We start from the raw sequence: 24,603 nt of genomic DNA, 5'->3' as shown, positions 1-24,603 counted from the left end.
GGTACAGGTTATTATCAAAGCCTAGATCATGCTAAGCATGTGCTGTTCCACTGAGTTACATCCCAGCCCCTTTCTATTGCAAGATCATAACCTAACAAATTTATTATTTCCCTTATTTTGAAGATTAGGAAACTAAGATACAGGCTCCAAATTTCTTGCCCGGGTCAGATATCTAGTTATGTGATAAAGCTAATATTCAAACCCACATCTTCCCAGAATCTGTTATTTCTCACTAGGATATGTTTCAATGATACTAGCTACATTTTTTCAAGGCTTTTCAAGGTTACTTCAAGGAGATAAAACTTTGGCCCTCCTGGTCACCAAAATCCACCTCTGTAAGCCAGCTTCTCCTCTCTCATGCTCAACCCTAGGAGAGGAGGCCAGACACTGATCTGAAACTCCCATCTGAACACTTATGAAGGGAGTGCAAGGTTAACATGTGTTTCTTTCATAGTCTGTGTATTTTAAACATTTAGATATAATAAACCTGTTCAAAGCATATCTACTGAGTAAGCGAAATGTCACCTTTCTGGAGAGATCCTCTTAAGATCTGGCTGACAACAAATGGAAGCTTTTAAATTTGACCTGTTACTGTTGAAGAAATAAACAGCTCTCCAAGCCTGTCTCAGGAACCATTTATATATACACATCAAATACACACACATATATATGTGTATATACAGATATCTAAAGCTTATATATTATAAAATTTTGGATTGGACAGATGGCTCAGCAGTTAAGAATACTTGCTGTTCTTTCAGGGGCTCCTCACAACTGCCTGTAACTCCAGCTCCAAGGGATCTGATACCCTCTTCTAGTATGCTCTCTGGCCTCTGTGGGCACCTGCACACATATGCATATATGCACACAGACACAGACAAAAAACACATACACACACACACATACACACAAAGATAAATAAAAGTAAATCTTTGTACATATATTATAAAACTTTCTCCGTATAAGTTTTTATCATCATAAGAGAACTCTGAATTTTGCCTTTGCTCAGCAGTATATTTTCTTCCTTTAACAATTAGCATAGTTACCCTAACATTACACGAGAAGGAAGTAAAAAGGCACATAACCGCCAGGCAAGACCAACGGATTTACCTTTGCTTTCCCTGCCCTTTGCCCTGGGAAATACCTTCCCCTCTCCTCATTGAGAGACCTTCTCTGCTAAGCACATTCTGCCTAACCTATGATTGGGAGAAAAGCTGGACTTTGCATAGGAACAAACCCTCCTTGTCAACCTTCCTATCTGCCAGTATCACCACTACTACCGTCAATCAATCCATATTTCTAAAGAGTCAAAACAACTAGAGGAAAGGTGAAGGACATTCTAAAACTGGGGCAAAGGTTATCTGTGGGGTGGCTCTGTTTGAGCAAGTGGAGCATGCTCTATTCCTTCATTACGGGGCAGTATTCTTTGACACTGACCTTTTAAGGCAGCCTCTTTAGAAGCAAGAATAGAAATTACCTTTCAGAGTTTTTCTGAACCAAAAGTATATGATTTTGAATAAAAATGAAGTTGGAAAGACTTGACAGCTGAGAGATTTTCTTAAGTCTAATGGAGGGATGGCTTGTTTCATTTTTTTGCCACCTAAAATCTTTTGTATTATAAACATCTGAAGCTTCCTTTTAAATATCTCTTTTTAAAAAAAAAAGGTCTCTTCTAACTCACAGTGGGTTTTAAAGATGAACTTCAAAGTCTTCAGTGGTCTCATTTTCATATGGACAGTTAATGAAGAGGGTTGAGATTTTTTTCTTTGTGTGCAAAGAAGAAATTATTTATTTTACATTTTAAAAATGCAGTATTCTTTCTCTTGACAAAAGTAAAGAAAAGTGGAAATAGGGATGGGAAATAGATTGGAGGGAATGCGATTATGAGAGGTTCTCTTAGAATTCTCTCCTCTCTGATAGTCCTCCTGATTTCTTAATGAACTAGTTCCATAGTGAGGGGATAGTCAGGGTGATGTGCTTCATTGTCTACCGATTAGTATTGGTTGAGCTCAAATCTATTCAAATTTTCCTCATACAATATTCAGTTATGCTATTGTCAATAGGACGTCTACCAGTCAGATGAAGCGTTGACTTCAACTATGCTTCCCAGGATCCCAGGCAACTAACAATAGATAATCTCCCAGATCTTCTACCTTAGCAAGTCAAATGGCCTTCTCCTGAAGTTTCTATACTGATCTTTCAACTTGGCCTGAAATATTAACACAGATACAGCAATGTATATCAGAAATCACAGGGGCTCTGTATTGGTCATTATATCTATAGCAATGCTGACCAGTAAATTGAGGCCAACTTGATGCCTTCAAAGGAAGGAATATCATTGATCACTTCAACCAAAGTTGGCATTAATTTTGTATCATTTTTTTCTAATTGATGATGTCTGACCTAGAATAACTATATAAAGGAAATTCATCGTTATCCCTCTGGAAATATCTCCTGTCCTAGTTTGTTTCTTCATTGTTGTGACAAAACACTCTGACTACTACCAACTTGGGGAGGAAAGGGTTTATTTATCTTACATCTCCCTGGTCACAGTTCATCAGGGAGCCCAAGGTAGGAATTCAGGGAAGGAACCTGGAGGCAGGAGCTGGAGCACAGGCCATGGAGGAACACTGCTTGCTGGCCTGCTTCCCTGGCCCCTGCTCAGCCTGCTTTCTTATGCAACACAGGCCCACCTGCCCAGGGGTGGCAGCACCTACAGTGGGCTGGGCCCTCCCACATCACTCATCAAGAAGATGCCCCTCTGACATGGCCATAGGCCAGTCCAATGAATTCCCCAACTGAGGCTCCCTCAACCCAGGTATGTCAGGTTGACACTGAAGCTATCTAGCACATCTCCCAAGTAATCAAGGAATATATTAGCTACTTTCCTTATTGCTGTGACAAAATACCAGACAAAAACAACTTAAGGAAGGGTTTATTTTGGCTCACAGTTTAAAAGTTCAGTTTCTCATGGCAGGAAAGGCATGGCAGCAGGACCCTGAAGTGGCTGGTTCTATCAGGAAGCAGAGGAAGATGAATGTTGCTATTCTATCTCCTTTTTATTCAGCCCAGGACCCCAGCCCATGAGATGATGCCACCCACATTGAGTGGATCTTTCCACTTCAGTTAAACCTTTCTGGACTAATGGTTTTCAGCTAAAAGCTAATCAGGATAGGCCTACCTGCAGAAGTCTCTTTCTTACAGCCATAGCTGATTTAAGGAAATGGCAAGCCTCCTGCCAGAAATCTGTCTGTGGATCTCTAACTCTCTAATAGACTCCCAAGATGTCTGGATTCCATGAGAATGGGTGCCATTCTCACTTCCCCAAGGAAGTTTTCAGATCTCAGGTTGCCAGACTCCAGAACATCAGAGGGCTATCAGTGGCTGCCCATTCCCTACTCATATAATGGGGATACCTTAACTGAAGGTACCACTCCTCCCCTGCATCCTCAGAGTTTCACATTCCTTCCCCAGAATTTTCCCTTCCCCTGCTGCCCAGGAATCAGGGACAGACCTGGCTGCAGGCTCATGCTGTGAACCACTTATAAACTGTGCAGCATGAAAACCTTCCCCTTCCTCTGAGACTTATAAGAGATGACCCCCCCACTGTGCCTCATGGGACTGAACTCTACTCAGAGCCCCCAGCATGCTGCTTTCTATCTGTCTAGCCATGGCATTAATAACTCCTCTAAATATATATCTTAGCCAAGGGACAATCTGCCTCAATATCACCCTTGAACCCCAAACCAGAAACTTTTCTGGACCACTTTCATAGACAATCTCAGAGGTGTGTTTCTTGGTGATTCTAAATCCAATCAAGTTGAAAATGGAGATGAAACCATTGCCACACAGGATAGCTTTTCAGGGGAGGTATCTTTATTTCTTAGGGTCACATGATCTTCTAGTGATGCTTTCTTAAACTGGTGAAGATTTCTTAGGATCACGTGTAAGTTGTAAGTCACTGCTTTTATTAAGGCAGTAAAGTTAGTGCCTCAGTTCCACAAAAGATGTAATAGCTCAATGTGGCCATCATGCCCAAGAAAAGAAAGACTTGGATATCGTTGTTAGGGAGCTTTAAGTGGGACCTGCATGGACGGAACAGGCTACAAATATCTTCAACCTCACTCTTGGGCCAGCTATTAAAATTTAAAATTCCAATTCTATTTAAATAAGTTTTAGTCTTTGTTTTTCGAAGGACTTCCTGAAAGCAGTTAGGCTAATCTATCCTGTTTTTCAACATCACCCATTGTATTTTCCACCAGAGGGAATACATGATAGTTATAAGCACTGGGGTAGGAGAGACAGTTGGAGGTGTTGGCAGCAGTTTTGTGTGAGAGGTGCTGGAGCTGGGGCTACCGTCTGTTGCTTCTGGTAGACTTCCCAGCAAGGTTAAGGGAGATAAACCACACTCAGAGCCCTCTGGCAGAGGGTTGCAGATCCAGCAGTCAGTTAAACTTAAGGCCTTCACAACAGTTTGGCAAAGTCTAGCAGGACGCCCCTAGAATGAGAAGAGTCTTTTCACCTACTACCTAGCAAAGGTAAACTGGAACATGTCTTTATGGCTACCTCCAAGATAGAAAGGCAGGGAAAGATAGTGTTTTTCATTTCTATGAGTTACCTGGAGGAAGAGAAATTCTGGTCTGTGTGGTCTGCCTCAGAGAGGAAGTTATGAACCAGGAACCATGTACAAAAGCCAAAAACCATGAGTGTCACAAAGGTGCCCACATCCTGGGTGATGCTGTTGGCACTTGCTTTCTACTGTTCAAAAACCACATGTACATTCCCAGGAGCTGTCATTCACCTTTTTTGACGTCACCCCCTAATCACATCAAGATTTTTATTCATTTTTATAACAGTTTTAGAGACTAGTTATGGCCTCTACCTTTGCCTGCGTGGGCCACTGTAGGATGAGTTGTTGGGTGTTGCTCAACCAAGTAACAAGTATCTTTATGCTCTAGGACCATGTGAATCCAACTAGAGAATCCAGATGGCTGAGCTAGAATTCAGTGTTGATTTCCCAGGCCCTGTCTTGGCTGGGCTACCATCTGGAGAGTGTATGAACACGCTGGCATTGAATTGTTATCAGGGGAAGGAAGGTCCCTTGTGCCTTGTTATGGTCAGAGAGGAATTTCAAATTTCAAAATGTCTGTCTGACCTTCCCCCTTTTGTCTGGAATATTATCCAGAAAGTGATCAAGTGGTGATCTCTTTCTGAGAATATCTGTGAGGGCACTAGGATGGGAAAGGTTTAAGAAGGTCATTCCATTGCTGAACACCTTCAGACACCTGTGGGTGCAAAAGGAGCACTTTTGTTTGTTTAGCTTTTTGATGATGTTGTTGTTTTTGAAACAGGGTCTCATGTAACACAAGATAGCTCAAACTCTCTGTCACAAAGAATGACCTTGAACTCCTGATTCTTTTGCCTCCACCTCCCAAGTGCTGGGATTACAGGCATGTGTAATTATGCCCAGTTTATCTAGTGCTGAGTATGAAATTCAGGGTTTTATTTTGCTAGGCAAACACTCTACCAACTGAGCTGCATCCCCAACCTGAGAGGAATTATTTAGTGGATAAGAAGGTCCATTGACTATCTATACATAGCTGAGGTGAGGGTAGAGGAAGAAGGAGGCATGGAGTCAGCACAGAAGGATGAACCTCTCTAGCTTTACACCTACTTTTCATTTACACTGTGTGGCAGCTGTTCGTGACTCAACAAAGTGAGGCTGCAAGGCTTGAGGCCAGTCAAGTGTTTTACTCTTAATGTCAATGTATTCTTTCTTCAACTTTGGGCTCAGAGACATAGCCACCCTGCTTTACAGTATCATTAGGTGTATCCCTTTTGCTAGCTAAGGCTTGACTCACACTGTGGCAACATTTTTAAGGAGTCCACCTTAACCTGGACCAGTACCAAAATAACACACATAAAGTTTAACCTATTTTCATCATAAGTTTTCCAAGGCTCCAGAATTGGCCACATGAATTTACTAGAATTCTTTGGGTCTCAGGCTCCCTTGCACTGGCACTATAAATTTAATTCTGGGTAGAAAGAGCTCAATTGTTACAGTGCCTCATTTATGGCTTTTGACAAGAGAGTCTGTATCAAGGAATTTCCCCCAAAGCCAAACATTACAGCAGCTGAGGCCTTCTGTCTCAATGTAAGGTTAGTATGACAGCTATAAGGGTGACTGAGCTGGATGATAGCCTATTCCAAAATTTCCAAACCTTCTTCCTATCCAGGATGAGTATTAGTCCATGCACTTTAGCAGGACAACCCCAAAGCCCCACTGATAGATTGGTGAGTAGGGCTCCTTGTTCACAAAACAGTTAACAGAAAGGGTTCCGTGCACCTGACTTTGAATCTGCTTCCTAATACTCAGCCTGCAGCTCTTCAATTCACCCTTATAAATAGAAGAGGAGGAGGAGGAGGAGGAGGAGGAGGAGGAGGAGGAGGAAGAAGAATGATTAAATGTGCTCATTCTAGTTAAGGTTGTTTTCATGACCTTTGGCTGCAAATTCCCTTGGAAGTTCCCCCACTGTACTTCTGTACCTGCCTGTCCAGGCCCTTGGCAATTACTTTCCTTTCCCAAAATGTCCACAAATTACCCACAGATGTTTCCCCAGTTGTTTTTTTTTATTTATTCTTTGACATACATCCTGTCAAAAATACAACCTGTGCCTCTCTCCAGCTATTCATGCATCAGCAAGTATTTTTTTATTAATTCATTCATTTTTTAGATGTATGTAAGTACACCCATTCATTTTTTATGCCTCCATGTATGTAAGTACACCTATGTCATGCAATGCCCAGGGAGGCCAGAAGAGAGTATCAAATGCCCTAGAACTGGAGTTACAGACAGTTGTGTACTGCCATATGGGTGTTGGGAACTGAATGCACGGCCATTTGCCCCAACTTGCTGTCTTTGAACTTTGTTTAACATATTTTGTATAGCTTTCTTCATGTGCTTATTCAAGACTATACCATATGGCCTTGATCTTGACATACCCAAAGGAATCCCCCATCCTCTTTTAGATGGAGTAAGATGTGTGTATCTGATCCACTCATAGCCAAAATACCAGTGTGCCCAAGAGGGACGCGTTTGGAAGCCCTTGTCAAGAAACTCTGATGGACTCTCATATGAACATTTGAAAATTGCCCTGTTCCAACTTTTTTCTAGTTCCCTGTCTAGAATTTGTAATGCTAATTACTCTTGCCTTTACTTCTCCTTCACATCTCCTATTCATGATTCAAGGACTTTCTTTTCCCCCTTAGAGACAAGAGTTATGCAATTTGGGAATTCTTTAGATAGACCCACTAAAGGAGTACTCCAATTGCCTCACCCTGTGTCCCTGTGCAGCATGGAAGAAGCCAGAGTGGTTTGTGTCCCTATTCCCTATTGGCAATTTGGGTAACCCCTTCAGAGGATGGTGTGATAAGAATAAGAGGTAGGAATTGGCTAGGCAGTTAGGGTAAAAAGACCCCAAAGAAATGTAGCCAATTTCTTGGCTAAAAGTCAAAATGTCCTTGGGCCTGTTAGCAACACACACTGTTCCAAAGGCCAAAAATGTCAAAACGTCAAAAGCATGTGGGAGCTTGTATCTAATCCTTAAAAGATTTTAGGGTTACCTCTTCAGAGGGGAGAATGTTGTGTAGGGGGGCAGTAGGGAGTGAGCATGGATTTGATCAAAACTCCTTATATGCATGTATGAAATTCTCAATAAAGTTTTTGTAAAAGTTAAAAAAAAAAGTCACAGTCCTCTTAGAAAGCCTTATCTTGAGTTGTCTAACAGGATTTGCACTTTAAAACTTTTAAATTATTTTATGTATATGACTGTCTTGTCTGCCTGTGCATAAGTGTACCTGTGTGCAATGGCTACAGAAACCAGAAGAGGTTGTTGAATCCCCTGATCTAGAGTTATGGATGGTCATTAGATACTACATGGATACTGGGAACTGAACCCAGGTCCTCTGCAAGAGTAGCCAGTGATCTTAAACATTGAGCCATCTCTCCAGCCCAAGATTCCTTTTTAAAAAGAAAACAAGTCTTCTTTTTGCCTGTCAATCTATGTCATTTACAAATATAAGTGTGAAGTCAAAGTTGGATTTATCTGGCTATTAGGGAGGGTGGTTAACAGAAGGTTATAATTCCAATATAGAGACAGTGCTTGCAATCCAAGGAAAAGCAACATAATAAAAAAGTGAAAATGATAGTTCACTCTAAAAGTAGGATATACCAAGGAGGATTTATTTGAAAGGGGGCTATTTGTACAGGTGTGATTTAAGGGAACTAAATGGTATGGTACAGTTATCTAGGGCTATTTGCAGCCCAAGTTACTATTTATGGTTCTGAAAAGACAATTGCAGAGGAGGCTGAAGGAACCAAGAGGGGGGAGAAGATCAGGTTTAGAGGAGCAGTAAACTTTGCCATAAAGACACAACCAATCAGAGGCAATCTCACAGGGAAGAACCCAAGAAAACAAACACTGAACTTACTACCTTTCCATCTCCAATCTTCTGCCAAACTTTCCACTGAATGAACCCCACTAGGAGCCAAAGGTGTCAGGCTGATGAAGCCCACAAAGGTCATGTTGACAGGGCAAGAGTTATGTGGAGAAGAAAGTGCCTAAGAAGTACAAGCACGTATGCTACACAGGAGGAAAAGCTATGAATTGCTAATCACAGATGAAAGGATGTTAATGGGCTTATTGACCATTGGAGACTGGTCTTCATTTCTCCGGTTCATTAAAATTGAGATTTTAGCCCAGCGTCATGGCACACACCTATAATCCCAGGCAGCACTTGGGAGGCAGAGGCAGGTAGATCTTTGTGAGTTCGAGGCCAGCCTGGTCTACATAGTGAGTTCCAGGATAGCTGGGCCTACAGGGAGTACGTTTAAGCAAATCTAAGAAATAACAGGTTAGCTGGGCGTGGTGGCACACACCTTTAATCTCAGCAAAGGCAGGTGGATCTCTGTAAGACCCAGGCCAGGCTGGCTACAGGGGGACCCTGTAAAAAAAAAAAAAAAAAAAAAAAAAATTGAGATTCTAAAGTCAGACTAGGACTTCAGAATCTACCTAAGTAGATTCTGCTTGAGTCTACCTTTTCTACTGCGTGGTCATCCTTTCTTGATCAAGTCTTGTTATTACTGAACTTGGAATCACATTCTATACCCCAAGAAGCCAGGTTCAGTCACCTGTCCTCAAGCAGCCTATATTAAAACAGCTAAATTAATAGTAAGAAGCAGAAAAGGAGATTTGTTCAAAGTGGCCACACTTGGAAGAGGGCCAAAGAGATCCAGTGACTCCCTTCAAGTCCATTTTTGGGGTCCTGAGGTGAGATTAAGCTTTAAATAGAGGGCTATGGATAGGTACATCTAAGCAGTCCTGGTCAAGGTATTGTCTGGTCTTTAGCCTCATCCTGGAAGGTGGTCTGAGAAGTAGTAAATCTCTTTCCAAAAGACAAATTCCCCCCTCTGGCTGGTGCCTTATCCTTCTCCCAGCATGAGATTCTTGGGGAATCTCTCATTTCTTGGGGTACACTATTTTAATAGTTGGATAAATTGAGAGGCACAAGTGTCTGTTTAGAAAATCTTCATTTCTGCCAGGCCTGTTATATCATCTGTAAAATAGGCTAATAATGATACTATATCATAAGGTTGTTCTGCAAGGATTAACTAGAAAAAGAAACCCTGGGGTAGTACTCAACATGGAGAAAACAAGATACAATATCTTTTTTTTTCTTTCAAATTGGTAAATAATAAAGATCTATATTGGCAAAGTTATGGAGCTAAAGACACTCTCAAGACCTTTGTTGTTTCTTTTCATTTTGTTGAGAATTGAAACCAGGGTTTCACAAATGTTAAGCATGCTTTCTAGCACTGAGCTTTACCCTCTGCCTCTCAAAAACATTTTAATGGGACTCTAATTGGTATATGATCTTTGAGGGAATGATTTAACTATATTTATTATAACTCAAAAAAGGAGTAAACAATCCCATGTCTATAATTTATCCCACATGATTACTCTCAGAAATATCAAGACTATATGTACAAATATACTTAATGCTAGATAACAATTTTGAAAGTTGGAAATAACCTAATTTTGCATCATGGAATTTTGGTACCGCTTTGTGTAGGTTGTCTTTTGTGTAATGAATTGCACAACTTGATAGCTTAAAAGCAAAATTAAATTATTACCTTTCACAGTTTGTGTGGTTTGGGAATCCTTGCATGTCTTACCTAGGTACATATGACTCTAAGGCTTTATTGTGGTTTGGATATAAAATGGCCTCCTAGGCTCACATGTTGAGAGCTGGTAGTGTTATTGAGAGGTGACTGGGTTATGAAGACACTAACTTCATCCATAAGTTATTCCATTGATGAATTCATACTGAATAGACTATTAGGAGGAGGTGGCCAAGTTGGAGGAAACAGGTCACTGGGGACATGCCTTTGAAAAGTATATCTTATTCCAGGTGCTTTCCTCTTATACTTTCTGCCTCCTTTGTGTGATGAGGTGAGTTACTCACCCGGCTCTACCACATGCTCTTTGCCATGGTGTTCTGTATCGTCACACATGGGTCCAGAAGAAGGAACCAAGTAAACATGGATTGAAGCCTCTGAAACAGTGAGCCAAAATAAACTGGTTCTTTGTCCTTTTCTTGGTTATTTTGTCAGTGAGGAAAAGTGACTAACATAGTCTCTTATGAGGATGTACATCCGCTGTTGACTTAGGCTGTGATCTCATCTGAAGGCTTGATGGGGGAAAGGGACCAAGAGATAGACATTTACATACACATTGAACTCCCTCCATGGTTAGGTTGTTAAACGTATCCTTTCTTCCAACTAGAGTAGTAAGATTCACATTAAACATTTGGACTTTGAATCAGAAAAAAATAAGTAAGTAAATGCACAATTTTAAACAGGGTAGAGGTTTTGCTTTATCCTAGCCCCCTTTAGGCCTTCCTTAGGGGAGGAGCTCTTCTCCTTTTGAGAAGAAACATGGTGATTTGGGACTGGAGTTCAAGCTGACTGCGATCTTTTTTTTATTTTTTTAACCTTATCTTCCTTTGTTCTTTGTGAATGTGCTTCCCTGTTGCATTTTAGGTGAGGGGTTAGTTTCCAAACTAGAATTGAGAGAATTTTGAATTGCAGCAGGTCTAAATTCAAGTCTCAATAAGTCCACCCATTTCGAATGTGCAAAACTGCATGTTTCATGAAAATCTTGCCATGGTCCTTCTATGTTTTCTCGTCTTATGCATAAGCACTCTCATTTCCATCAGATAAGTTAGACTTTCCATCCTTTACTACTTTGATCACTCTGTACAGTACCTGAATGGCCCTCTGTAAGTATTTGATAAATGGATTTACTCATTCAATTTGAAAAAATATTCTAATTCATGAATGCCTTCTTAAAATTTTACCAGGGCAGAGTAGCAAAGGACAGAGTATCAGTGAAATGCCGTAGATTTCACAAGAAAAAAAATGTTGTAAGTTGATCTAAACAAGGAAATCCATTAGCTCACCAGAGTCCAAAGTTATAAAGATCCAACATGATTAGAAGGGATGTTTACATTGTGATCAGAGTTGCAGCTCTATTTGCTGATGGAGCTCTTGGTTCACCTTTGCCCTAGTCCTCGGCTGATGTTTCTTCTGTTCACAAAGCACCTGTAGCCATTCTGCCTTTACCAGGGTCCACTCTCTCCTCCCTACCACTCCCTCAGAAAAGACAACCTCTCTTTTCTTGGCCACCAAGCAAAAGGGCTGTGTTTGTCACTTTTCTTATTACTGTGACCAAATACCTGACAAGAAGCAACTCAAGGAAGGAAGGATTACATTGCCTCATGGTTCGGGGTGATACAGTCCATCATTGCAGGGACGGCATGGCAGCAGGAACAACACCTGTCAGCGCCAGTGGGAGGCTGCTTGCTCACATCTGGGTGAATCAGGAAGCAGAAAGAGATAAATGCTGCTGCCAGCAAACTTTTCCCCCTTTCCCTCTTTATTCAGCCCAGGATCCCAGCCCATGGGATATTCAGAGAAGGTCTTTCCTTACTCAGGTAATTCTCTCTGGAAAACCCTCCTAGATATACCCAAAGTTGTACTTCTCTAATGCCATGGGTATTTCTAAATCCAGTCAAGTTGACAATGAAGGTTAGCTGTGACAAGAAACTTTAGCAGGATCAGACTGACTTAAGCCACCTTCTCAACCCTGAACCAATTCCTCTGTACTACAGGTAGATAGGTAGCTACCCTGGAGTCTAGGACTTCTGCAGAGATGGATGGACTCCCAGTCCATCAAATCCTACCTTCCTTACTGTATGCCAGCATCCAGAGGCTGGAAAACCTCCAGGGCTGGGAAATATTGGTATCCTATTAGAAAGACTGGAAAGGAAATTTGTTCTGTAACTTTTCCTGGAAAGATGTGAACAAATTTCTATTCACTCCAGAAAGAGTACTAACAACAGACCAAAGAAACAATCCACTAGTTTAGTGAATCAGAGGGTTTACTGGGGATTATTTACAGGCGTAAGGATGGTTCAGCTTCTTGAACCTTCTAAGTTTCCTTATTTTCTAAGTTTCATGAGGTTTCCCTACCATCATTCAGGAAACACTATTGGAGGAAATAGCTACAAAAGACTTATCTTCCATCATTATTTTTGCTGAGTACTGACTGTGCCAGGCATTCTTCAAGGTCCTGGGAAAATAACAGAGAGCTAAGTAAGCAAAGTCTTTGCTCTTATAGAAGGTGACACAAAATGTCTGATAGTATTAGGGCTATTGGGAAGGAGGGGGTGGGGGATTATGCTATTTGACAAAGAGCTGTTATAGAGACCTCTCAGGAAAAGTGACCTGGTTTCAATCCCTAGCACTGAGGTGGGTGACAAACAGGGAAGGAATCAAGGAATCATGGGTCCAAAAGGGTGAAGAATGCAGGGAGGGCACTAAGTGAGGCCAGAGGACCTGAGAGGGATGTGGGGGAAAATGAGTGAGAACTGAGCCTGTGGGGCCCAATAGGTCCTAAAAGACATGGGATCGGGGAGGAAATAAATCAGGTCATCTATAGGCAGGACCTCGCCTTTAAGGTGTGGTCACACTGCCCTTTCCTTTGTTACTGTCACCTCCTACCCTACTTCTTGTCACAGAGCTCACCTCATGTGAAAGACTAGAAATACCAGAGTTGTGTTCCTTGGCTGCTTGCCTCTGGGCATGAAGAAGTGGCCCATGTCTGCAGGATGCAGCTTAAAGTTAGATACATTGGCAAGGAGAAAGACTGTGTACAAGAGTCATCAGGAGACTGCACCAGATTCTGGGAGAGATGTAGGTTGCATCTGAAGGTCAGTCAGGGTTATAGGATGAGAAATAAGGGTTGGATAAGACAGAGAAGAGGGAGATGGAATTGAAGGCTTCTACCAAATGAATGTGAAAAAAAAAAAAAAAAAAGAGAGAGAGCGAGCCAAGTGAGGAAGAGGCGACCTGGAGAGTGACGTAGTGAATTCTCTGAGGTGGTAGCTGTGGGTGATGTGTGGGGAGAGAAAGGACTCATATGCATGTGGCACGCATTCTGAGTGGAGTTTTATTTGCTATTTCCTTTGCCTGGCTAGCTCCTTAATTGCAACCTTCTCTGTGAAGTCTTCTTCAACTCATGTCCTCTTCTAGGCTCCAACAGTCCCTCACTGACACCTGTACTCTTTCACTTGCTAAACACAACACAACACATTGCAACACCTCTGTTCTCCTCTTCCTATTGGACTAGAGGGGAGATCTTTAGGGATCAGTTGAACTCTTTCTATTCCTAGCATATATACTGTGCTGGAATATAATAGACGGATATGAAATGAGCAATAGATGAAATATTAACAATGACCAAAGGAGATAGGGTAAAAGAGATAGCAAAGGGGGATAAGATTTTGAAATACACCAGCTAGAATATTATATTGTGACTTCATTGACACTGACAGACCAATGAAGCTACCTTGGAAGCACCTAGAGAATGCTATGCATGGAAGGAAGGGTTAGAAATCATTGAGATAACACCAACTATGGTGAAAGGTTGCAGTTGTCAACTGAAAAGAGCTCAGGATTTGGAAAGTAAGGGAGATTTTAGACTGGGTTGAAAGTCCTTTGATTTCTGGAGACAGAGCAGTCATATTTTATGAAGCAACCACACAATGTAATTATTAAAACTGTACAGGCTTAAGATAGATTTCCCCCATAGGAATCAAAGTAAGGGTGAGTAGTACATTCCTAGCCTGCATGGTATACAAACAGCTTCTTTTTGTGTAATTGTTCTTGGCACTGATTGTGTAACTAGGCCAATGACAATTTTTCGTTTTTGAATTCTCTTCCCTCTGTTTGAGGACAACTTAGGAAAACTAAAGCTATAAGGCTCTAGTGCTACTTTAATTTTTAATTCATCTCAATTGTTTCATAGTGTGCTCTTTTTAACTGGCTCTTAATCCAGAGGAACTCCAGCCCTCCCACTGTCCCTCTGACCTGCAGCCATTTGGCAATGGAGACATTTTTTTACTATCACAACCAAAGAAGTATGACCAGCATTAACTGGGTAGGGCTATTGGTAAATATCTATTCATCCTACAGTACACAGGCAAGCACAGCGACAAATAGTTATCAGGTCCCACATGTCAACAGTGCCAGACTGGAGAAACACAGCCAAACTTATCCAAAATTAATAGCATAGGCAAGTGTTTGGCTGACCTGGTTCAGGATTTTGTGGAACCTGTTTTTTTACTCCCTGTTCTGTAATATACCACAAGAGGGTGCTAGAAGATTCTTTCTGAAGTCTTAACAAATAGGCCAAAATAGTCACACGATGGTGCCAAAAGATTCCTTTTGAAACCTTAACTAAACCATTTGTTTTCTGTTGAAAGTATACCCAGGTTTACTTTTATATTTGATTAGAATATTTGGCATCATGCAATTCACAAGTTCAAGTGTAAACATTACAATTTAAACATAGATCAAATCTTTTCCTCTGTTCCACATCTAATCATAGAAGGGTCTTGGAGAGAAGTTTTCTGGGTTTATTGACCAAGTAAAATTTCAGTGGAAAATGACATTTCACCAATAGGGAGCTAGTAGCCCTACCTCATGGAAAAAATGGAATTCTTGGGATCTGTTTTAAAGAGATCCCATTTTGAGGGATAAGTATGAAGAAAGAGCCTTGGCTTCCTTTCCATTATACCTGAGTAACGAAAGGGCTGGAAGCAAAGCAACAGGGCTTCCTCAGGGTCCTGGACTCTGTTCAAAGGAAAGATCGTGACAGAATTGTTATAAATAAATAAATAAATAAATAAATAAATAAATAAATAATGACTTGAAGACTGTAGATTAACAAAACTTCTGGTCTCATCCTATTGTTCCCTACCCTGAGGCTAATCCTATGAGGTAGAGATAGGAGCCACCTGTGATGCACAGTCCCTCAAACCTTCCCACGGAGAAGACTTAGGCTGAGAACCACTCAAAGCAGCAAGCATACATAGCTTTTGAGATGATGAGGCCAGGTGTGAAAGGGCATGACTTCACCCAGCAATGTGGAAAGATCGATCAAGAGTTCAAGCCCAGCTTGGGCAATATAGGGAGACAGAGGGGAGGTGGGGGAGGGGATATGAGAATGACAGAGAAAAGGAACTTTAGGTCTTTCAAGTGTTCTAATAGCAAGAATTTCTTGGAAGTTATTATTTTCCCACTTACTGTAGTTTTCCCACATTTGTATTTATATATGTATTTATCTGTCTATTTGTCTAATGAGACAGGATCTCATATACCCTGAGTTGGCCTCAAACTTTCTATATAGGCAAGGATGACCTTGAACTTTTGATCCTCCCGCCTCCACCTCTTGGGAGTGTTGAGATTATATGTATGAGCCACTATGTCCAGTATATGAAGCTGCAGTCCAGGGCTTCATGCATGCCAGGTGAACGTTCTCCAATTGAACTACATTCCCAGCCTTCACATCAGTATTTATGTAAAGAATAAGCTTAAGAATAATATTGAACTGGGGCTGGAGAGATGGCTCAGTGGTTAAGAACACTGGTTGTTCTTGCAGAAGACCCAGGTTCGAATCCCAGCACCCACATGGCAGCTAACAGCTGTCCCGGGGGATCCAACAGCCTCTTCTGACCTCCACGGGCATTGGACGACACGGGTGCACTCACCTACATGCAGGCAATACATGCATACACATACAATAAAAATAATAAATAAGATTTAAAATTTTTAAAAAGAATAATATTGAACTTAGAAGGAGCCCCTGAAGTTTATAACCAAAGTGTCCTAATAGTAGTAGCATCTAAATTGCAAAGAAGTCTAGCATAAAAGAAGGAAGAGGAAGAGAAAAGAAAGCAAGCAGAGGAGGAGAGGGGAATGATTGAGCCATTCAGTGTAGATAAGGATTTGCACCCTTCATCAAGACACATGACTCTCACATAACTGTACCAGTTTGGTGCTCTTACCTTCATTTGACAGAGAGGTAAACTGAGAATTTGAGAAGTTATTTTTTTCAAGGTCATTCAATTAGGAAAGGGAGGAGCAAGGAGTCAACTAGACAGTTAAGAAATGCTAAGTATGAGCACTCTTAATCAGACCTGACAACTAACCATCCATAACCTTGAATATTTACACTGCATCAGGTTCCTCAGAGGACCATATAGAAAAGAGGTCATTTACTCCCATGGCTTTGACAGGCAGTGACCACAGAGGGTACAGATAGGACTTGGGTTTTCCTAGGGCAAGGGCCTCTTACTATCCTCAGGGAGGTCCTGGGATGCTGGACAGTTTCCAGATTAGTATGGAAGATGCTCCTCCATCTAGGTTCGAGACCATGGCCTGTCTAGTGAAAACTGCCTGGCTTCCTCCAAGGTGGTAGTTTCCCTCTTCTATTTATTGATATGCCATAAAAAGAAAAGTGCTTATAAACAACTTGAGTGCATGAACAGTCTAATTAAAATAATTAAGGTAATAGCTTGTGAAAAAAGCAGTAAAACTAATTATTATAGAGTAGCTGTGTGGGAGGACGAAAATTGCTGACATTCTTTAGGTCTAAGCAGCTCTGCTTGGCACAGAAAGCAGAGATGGTTTAATAGATTTCTTCTGAGGATATGGTTTCCCCCCATCCAACCTAGATTTAACCTTTTTCTCATTGCAAGTTTTAATTTCCTTCTTGGCAACAATCACATGCTGGTAACCCTGAGATGCTTCTCAGTTCAGATTATCCCTTCTAGTCAAACATTTGATGTTTTTCTTTCTGAACTCAGAGAACTATGTATGTTAGGAGAGTCTCAGAACCAAGGGAAGCTGTAGAATCTCTAGCAAAATGGTACATGGAATGCTGAGCCTCTTTGCAAACATCCCTGGTCCATTTCCACTTAATGCTGATCCAGACCTTGCTTGAGCCCTTTCAATGAGGAGGAAATAAAGACTGTGGCTGCTTAGACTACAGTCTAGTACCTTTGGGTTTTGGTTTTGAGCTACACTTTGTTCCATTGTTGTCCTACTATTTTTCATCCTATGCCTAGGGGCTATAGAGAACACAATGCCCTCCTCCAAACATTTGGGGGTAGGATGATGTCAGCTCATGCCTTCCTAGTGTTCCCACTTCAGGAACAAGCCCACTGGGTATCCCACCCATACAAGTGGATCCTTTGTTGAAGATTCCCATAGGTTACTTGGCCTGGGGTGATTATCTAAAATAGGAAAGTACAGCCCGGCAGAGGGAAGGGCCAGAAGCCTTACAGGCAGAAATGAAGGAACGTGGGGTGAACAGCAAAACCAAATGCGGAACTGAAGCAGAGGACACCATGAGATACAGGGCGAGGAACATTCCAGAAAGGCATTTCAGAACTAAGGTCACAGATAGTAGGTCTGTGTAGGGCCAGATACCTAAGTTAAACAGATACCTGGCAGCTCTTCAGTCACTCAGCACGTGACAAGGTTTCACAACTGCCTTTAGAATCATTTTAACACCTCATTAAGTAATTGGACCACGGGCTAGGAAAATGGTTCAGTTGAAGTGCTTGCCACGCAAGCAGAGGACTTAAATTTGGATCCCCAGAACCCATGTAAAAGCCAAATGTGGTAGCATAGACCTCTAATTCCAATGCTGAGGAGACAGAGCCAGGCAGATCCCTGGAGCTTGTAGACCAACTCAAAAAATAAGGTGTAAAGCTATTCAGGAAGATACTTCTGGCCTGCATGTATACCCACATACACATATACACAAAATAAGATAAAATAAGTAGTGGGTCCATCTGATAGTTTGGAGTAATGGGACATCCAAAAGGTAATTGAAAATATTTACTGGAACATGGCATTGATTTTATTTGCTCTGGAAAAAAAAAATTCCTTGAGTAGACCCTTTTAGGTATATAAACATAGCAAGATCTAGGGTGAGAGTTTAAACAAATTATATTGTAACTAGTCAATCACTTAAAATGAAATACTAGGCCTGTGTTTAAAGCTCACTCAATCCTAGCTAGCTTTGCAGGAGGGGGGGGTCCTCAACAATATTAGTAATTCACTTCATCAGCATCAGTGCCTCCTTCTCCCCTCCCCACTCCTCTTTTTCCTTCTGACTGCCAGGCTTCAGTTCCTGCTGTTTCTCATACAAGGTAATTGACCTTTGGAAGTTTCATCTCTAATAGCCAAGGTCTTTTCCAAAACAAAGAAATGTCCTCTGTCCTATTTGTGAACAATTCTACTTCCATCTTTAACATTAATATTTTCAGGCCTATGACACAAATTTTCTGTACCATTGGTATGGAATTTTAGTCTTAAGTCTAGAATCAAAACTAGTGCAGGAAAGGTTTTGGTTGGCAGTCACTGACGATAGGAGGGAATGACCAGAGGATCCTTGACTCTGTAGTGCAAGAAGGGCATTGGCCTTGGAAAGGACAGCACTATGCTCTGAAGCTTGAGAGACCAGGCTAAGCAAAAATGGAATATGTTTTGAGTGGAAAAACCCATTCCAGTTGAGAATTTGACAGTGAAACTGATCTTGTTAACCTCTGTCAGAGTGAGAGCCCCAAGAGAAGCTGTGGTCCTTTAGCACAAAAGCTTTGAAAAGGCAATAGGAAGTCACTTTCTTTTCTTTTTCCTTTTTATTTCTTCTCTGCCCATCCCCCTCCGTTCATGTTTATATTCATGTTTATCTGTCTTCCTTACTAGTGATCAAATCCTAGGGTTTCATGCATGTTACATAAGTGCTCTAGCACTCTGCTACACCCCTAGTTTCAGGTTGTAGTCTCCTCCTCAAACTGTCCACAGAGCACTTATACACACATTATCTCATTTAACTCTTAGAACAGTTCTTAAGTATTGTTATTAAAATTCCAATTTTAGTTTGTGAGATGAGGTCATCAAAGTACTGACAAGTTTTAAAAATGTGGTATGTTTATCCATAGCAAAACCTACGGGTTAAGCTTCAAATCCAGCTTGTACCTCCCTAAACCCATATTTCTATTCTACAGCATATCTTTCCCATTGTTTCTTATTAAGCTTATGCTCTCTCTGTTTCTGATTTCTCAGTCTGATTTCCCATTCCTGACTCTAGGCCTTCTCAGAAGATCTTCTTGTATTAGAAATACTGTTTACCAGAGCTGGAGAAATGGCTCAGTCAGTAAAGTACTTGCCTGGCAAGCATGAGGATCTGAGTTCGATCCCAGAACCCACGTTAATGTCGCAGGGCATAATCCCAGTACTAGGACGGTATAGATAGGTAGAGCCCTGGAGCTTACAGGCCAGCCAGCCCAGCCTACTTAAGGAACAACTCCTGAGTTTGTTCTCTAGCCTCTGTACTCACATGTGCACCTGCACACACACACACACACACACACAAACCATTTTCCCAGCAGACTGTTATTTTCAAGGATTTCCTCATGTGGACCTTTTCTGTGATGACTTCTGCTCTCAGATGAACTTGAGAGAAAGAGTTTCTTGCTTGTCCATGCCTACTGTCATACATGTGTGAAGATGCCTTTGGCTTTCCTATTATTGGACGCTGGAGTTCACAGGTACCTTTGTTTCTACACTGATGTAAGCCCCTTGAGAATCTTAGAACCTCAAGGAGAGCAGGCAGTACAAGCTGTTCCCAATTCTTCCTTTTCAATCTCCATTCTATGACGTTAGTTAACAAATCCATAAGGGGATTTATTATCTATAGAATAAGATAATGTTGATGTCAATAAACGTTCATGTTTATATTCATGATTATCAGCCGGTGGTAGAAATTCTAATATCGTGGCCAAAGTTTAAAAGTCTGAAATATTTTATGAAGATTTTAATCAAAAGGGTACTTTCCCTAAATTCTTTTGTCTAGTGAACTCATGTATTTCTATGTTTGATAATCTCACCTATCTAAAGTTTGATTTTTTTTTTTTTTCCATTGTTCCTGAGTGAGGAGGGCAAGGCTAGCCACTTTTCTGCTTCCTCCCAGTCAATTTCTTGCAATGGACCAGATTTACTTTGCTGTGATTTCCCAGAGTATCTGTTTTTTCAAAGAGCCCTCCTGGCCTACACAAAGGCAGAATTAACTCTGCAGTTTTTCCTTCCCACTTAAGAGTCAGTTCCTCTTCAGTCATCTTAATTTATTTGAGGGGAAATCCCAATGGCCCTTAATTTATCACTGTTGTGATACTGCTACCATTTTAGACACATTTTCTTGTTCTCATGAAGACAAGACCAAAGGGGGGAATAAAAAGAAACTGAAGTACATTAAAATCAAACCCAGTTTACTCCCCAGTGCCCCCACCCCACCCCCGCAATCACCTTAAGGTATTTGAAGAATCTCTCTGGGCTCTGGCTTCTCTAAGGCCCTTCTGCCATCACTGTCTACTTTAGATTGTCCCCGCTCTCTTTTACACCCTCTTGCTATTGTTGCAAACAGAGAAGCTGTCCCCTCTCTTTCTTCTTAAGTACACTGTTTTTAGAAACCGGGAGGCTTCTGCTTTTCCCAGGCACCTTAAGTCAGTCATGCTCTTGCTCGTGCTGCTTCTTCATTTATTCGTTCTGAGCAGTCAGTTCATTTCCTGGACACAGAGGACTTTAAGAATCCTGAAATTGCCTTATTACCCACTTTGTCCCCTCAGCCAGCCCTTTGTAAGAGTATCTGGCTCTTCTAATCCCATTTAGCATCTTCACTCTGTGCTGTAATCTCTTCCCGCTTTCTTTGAATGCTGTGATTTAGCCTTGTCTTTCTCCCCATGATTTTTGCATCATGACTGGTTAAATTCTGGAGCTTTCTAGCTTTCTGCTGATAAAGTAAAAAGCTAAGATTTCAGTTTTGAGTTCAGAGTCAATCTTTTGCTCTTTGTTGGGAATCTCGTGTGGGAAACATTGATTTTAAAATAAGCAAATTCTTATTTTCATGAAACTATCCCACCCCCCGACACACACACCTCATGCCCACCCCAGTCATCTCCTACCTACCAATTATAAAGTACTTAATCCTCCTAATAATCTTGATACTCATCAAAATTATTTTTAAATACTTTTGCACGTTTTCCTTTGAAATGGTATCTCTCTTTCCTCACACTTTCTCCTTGAAAAACCATTTAATACAAATCCTTGTGCTTTTTACATTTATGATGGAAATATTTTTCAGGCCAATCCAAGTTAAATGTGTGTTTTCCAGGGTAAAGCAGGGAAAGGGGGCAGGTTTTTCTACAACAATTATGCAGACATTTTTATCTGCAATTCCTAATAGTTCTGGAACAATTTCAAAGAGCTTCATGAATAAAGATATGTGTTTCAGAATGAGGCTCTGAGGTGTAAAGGGGTTAAATTATGAGCCCCAGCAACCAAACAATGAGGCCCTGACAGAACCTAGGGAAGCAGCATTCCTCAGTCCCTTTCTCCGCTCCTCTGGGCCTCCGTGGCAGGCCAGTCCTGCTTTGTTGTGGCTAGTTTCCTCTGATTGTAATTCATTCTGTATTCCTTCCTGCTTCTCTGTCTTGCCTAATTGTTTTTTTTCCCACACTGCAGGGTTTTAATTTCCTCGCGTTAAAGCCTTATCGCTTGATGTCTGCACTTCCCCAGCAATTTCTAACCAATCCCCAGCTCACTGGTGACTTGTGCTGACCTGACAAGCTGGTTTCATTTCCACTCTTCCTTAGTTTGCCAATCATAGAAGTGGGAACATTATTTCTCCCCAAGGCAGCTACACGAAAACCCCAATCATTCTGGACTTTGGGATTATTTTGATGGATGTTCAATTAGATCCATCATTAAACTTAGAAGCTCCTAGAAAATGTCGGACCTCTCTAGGTCAGGCCATCCTCCCAAACAGCCCTTTGGTTCAGTTTACTTTCACTTTTATTAGTATTTTAATCTTTTCAAATAAAAATTCCATTTTACTATATGTAGCACATTCATCCATAAGAGCAATTTTCCAAGTGACCTTTTTTGTGCAAACAGGTGATCCCTTTTGGAAGAAATTGCTTTTACCCTGTGTCATAATGCCTGGGGGTGACCTGAGGATGCCATCATAATTCACAGACTACCAACTTTCTTTCTATTGGATTAAGAAGAGAAGCTTAATTTACAATTTTTATTTATTTATTTATTTTTATTTTTTATTTTTATTCTATGTGTATGAGTGTATTGCCTGCATATGTGTTAGTGCACCCGTGTTGTGCAGTGCCCACAGAGGTCAGAAGACAGCATCAGATCCCCTAGAACTGGAGTTATGGACCATTGTTATCCAACATATGGGTGCTGGGATTCAAACCTGGGTCTTCTGCAAGAACATAAGTGCTCCTAACCACTGAGTCATCTCTCCAGACCCAGAGAAGCTTAATTTTTTAAAACCATAATGCTTTCAAATTTTACTTGTACCAGAAGAAGGAGCTTTATATTAAATGTGGACCACTTCACCTTGAATTCAGATTGTAAAGAGGGGAAGGAGGACCACTGGAACTCATCGTTGATATTTTTTTCTACCCCCTCCCCCAATGGAATGGATGTTTTGTTTTCCTTCCAGCGTTGGAAGGGGACTGAAGTATCCTTTGACAGAGGTGGAGTGGTAGTTTTTGTTTTAAGACCAGGGTTCTGATTACACCTGACAGGACTGAAACTTGACCCCTGTAGAGTTTACTAGAGCCTTATCTTCCACCAGCCACTCAGAGGAGGAATGTAACTGAAGGTGTCACTTTGATTTTGTGTGTATACTGCTTAGTATGTTAACAAAAAAACCAAAAAGCTATTTTTCCCCTTTGAAATTAGCTCCAAAGTGACTTCTCTTTTCCATTAAAAAAAAAAAAAATAGGTCAATATGTCAAGATTTATTCTTGATGTTAAATCTTAATGTTCCTTCTGAGAGAGTCTCATCGTTCAAGGATAATCACATTTAATAAAAATCCGCCTAAGAAAAAGACTCACATAACCTGGGCCATGGCAGTGATTTTGTGGTATTTGGATTCGTGTCTATAAAAATATTTGTACACCAGATGGCGAATTGTTCAGTGCATTCATCCCAAACAAGTTTACAAAAATTCACACACATAAAACACTGTAGGGGGAGAAAAATCATCACTGTTTTTTTCCCGTTGGCGCTGCATGAGTAATGTTTTAGCAACAGCTAAAACAATAAGATTGCTGGGTTGAAATTTTAATGCACTGTCAGGTATAAAAGCTTGGAGTAGTGCTGAAAATATTTTCTCCCTCTGAATAACGCATACCTTAAGTACAACTCACTTTAACAGCTCACAAAGTGCACGTATTTTCTAAAACTCAGTCATGGGCTGGGGAGATAGCTTAGTGAGTAGAGGGCTTGCCATGTAAGCTGAACTCAATCTCTGGGACCCATGCGATCTCAGGGCTAAAGGGATAGAGACAGCCATATTCCTGGGGCTTGTTGGCCAGCCAGTCCAGCTTAATGAGAAAGCTCCATACCAAAGGAAGACCCTGTGTCAATGAACAGTTGAGTGGTTCTTGAGAAAGGATGCCCAAAGTTGACCTCCAGCCTCCACATGCACAAGCACATATGCATGCAAGGGCACATGCGGCACCGCCCCCACCCCCGGGTGTGCAAGCACACATATACATATATACAAAGTCATCATGCTGATGGAAAGAGCTATAAAGGGTGACTGACACTGATCTGGACTGGAAAGGAGCCAAATTGGACACTGAGCCAAGAGCCTAGGGCCCCAGTCATGAGTCCAAAATGACTTTTTCTCTGCAAGCTGATTTGGGCTTTGTTATTGTTTTCTTTCATGGTAGGAAATAGAACCCAGGGCCTTGGACATGCCAGCCCAATACTACTGAGCCACATCCTGAAGCCCATGATTTTGTTCTTAACAGTCAGTTCTCAGCTATCTGCTTGATGGGTGGGGAGGCACACAATGGCAAAACCAAAACAAGATAATAGAAAACCAAATTTATGTTCTACTGGGGAATGTATGATACATTGGTGGGAGGCTTGTTACTGATGTCACACACCACGGCCATCCTCCATGTGGCCCTGACTGTTCATTTGTTGTTGTATGAGAGTGAAGGGGGACTGTTTTCTGAAGAGAATCTGGCTCTTGTCCATGGGTACGCCTTAGTCTGCCTCTTTCCAAGGATGGGTCTAGGCAGGCATCAGACCTGTT

The sequence above is a fragment of the Nannospalax galili genome, unplaced genomic scaffold (assembly GCF_000622305.1).
Source record: "Nannospalax galili isolate Female #2095 unplaced genomic scaffold, S.galili_v1.0 scaffold255, whole genome shotgun sequence".
Taxonomy (NCBI): Eukaryota; Metazoa; Chordata; class Mammalia; order Rodentia; family Spalacidae; genus Nannospalax; species Nannospalax galili.
The sequence above is the reverse complement of the archived record's forward strand: the minus strand, read 5'-3'. Positions refer to the sequence as shown.